The sequence below is a fragment of the Propithecus coquereli genome, unplaced genomic scaffold, assembly GCF_000956105.1.
Source record: "Propithecus coquereli isolate 6110/MARCELLA unplaced genomic scaffold, Pcoq_1.0 Scaffold283, whole genome shotgun sequence".
Lineage (NCBI taxonomy): Eukaryota > Metazoa > Chordata > Mammalia > Primates > Indriidae > Propithecus > Propithecus coquereli.
This window is the reverse complement of record NW_012148430.1, coordinates 3,420,163-3,421,889: the sequence shown is the minus strand read 5'-3', so window position 1 is coordinate 3,421,889 and position 1,727 is coordinate 3,420,163.

The following is a 1,727-nucleotide window of genomic DNA, read 5'->3' as shown; positions in this document are numbered from 1 at the left end:
ACTACTTTTTCACTCTTCATGCTACAACTTTGGGAACAACACAACTACAACTTTGTCTTATAATATTTGTATGGTAAGAAACAAGGTCTTTTAATTGACCCAAATATGAGCTAGTACCACACTTGTAATCGTTCAGTTGACATTTTTGTCTTGTAATCGAAAACGTTTTGTTTGTCATAAAATAATCCGAGCAGGATAATGGAAGATGGAAAAGTTTGGGTACAGAATGTGTGTGAGAAATGATGAAAACGTACCCATGGCAGGAAGTGTTGACATTATAGTAAAGGGTCACACTGAAACTTTTTATGCCTTTGTAGTCTTTCTAAAGCTTCATTGTCAAACTTTGTTTTCTTTTGTGTGTTCCTTTATGAATAATATGCTTGTTTTATAAGCTTTCTAATTTGTTCTTACCCTAAGGGAATGCTTAGCATTCAGTAAAGTTCATCCAACTGAAAATAAAGGCATCCAGTAAAAAAAGAAAAGGCACAAATTTAACATGGACTATGACTTTTAAAAGCTAAATAATAAAGTTTACAGTTTCAGAAACGTTTCCCTTTTGTAAGACCCGGGGCGCTAGCCCTGGCTTTGCCGCTGATCATCTGTGTACCTGAAATGGTCGTTTCAGCTCATCTCTCTGCTTCCTCCTGTGTAAAACAACAGTTGGGACTAGACTCATTGCTGTCTGTTTGTCTCTAAAATTCTTTCTTAAAATGGATAGTGGAATCCATGCACACCACACACAAAAAGAAGTAAGAGAGCCTTCTAATCTCTGCTTCCTGGTGTAACACCCGTGTAGCACACCTGCCCCCTCTGAGCGCGAGCAGGAGTGTGACTCACTTCTGAGCGGTGGCTAATGGGACATCACTCGCTTGACCAGGTTCGATCAGATTGCGGAGTGGATGGGCTGTCATTCCCGTGGTCGCATCACACTCTGTAAGACTCCGTCTCAGCAGACTGGAGGGAGATTGTCACTGGCCCTGGAGAAGCAGACCGGCGCTTTGTGAGAGGCACTGCGAGGAGCTGCACCCGGCCAGGAGCCCTGGCGGCCTCCAGTCACCCGGAGCGGCCTCCGCCGACAGCCAGCAGAAAACCTGGCTCCTAGTCCTGTGACTGCGAGGAACTGAATTCTCCCAGCATTGACATGAACTTGGAAGGAGACCCCATGTTCTAGAAAGGAATGCAGCCCAACTGACACCCGGATGGCAGCCTGTGAGACCCCGGGCTGGGGTCCGGCGCTGCCATGCCGGGACCCCTGAGCTGGAGACGCTGTGGTACGGCCCATGGGCACAGAGAGCTCCCCCCACTCTTCACCCCGTTTCACCTGGTGTTGCCACCTCACGTGACTGTGGCCCATTGATCACAACTGAGGAACCACCTCAGGACGCTGCTATTGACTAAACCCCAGCTTTTATTCCGACGTCACCAGTTCCTCCATCAGTTCCCCTTTATTGCTCTGGAGGCCAATGCACGATCCCATGTTTAGTTGTGACGTTCCCTTTCTCTCCTGTGCTCTGGGACAGTTTCTCATTCTTTCCTTGTTTTTCATGACTCGACACTTTTAAGGAATACCTGTCAGGTATTTTGTGCAGTGCTGCTTAATTTGGGTTGGTGTGATGTTTTTCTCCTCATTAGACTGGGGTTATGGATTTATGGAGTGAATAATGAGGAAACTTTTCGGAACGATGCAGATGTTCTATATTTTTATTGTAGTGGTGGTTACATGGGTG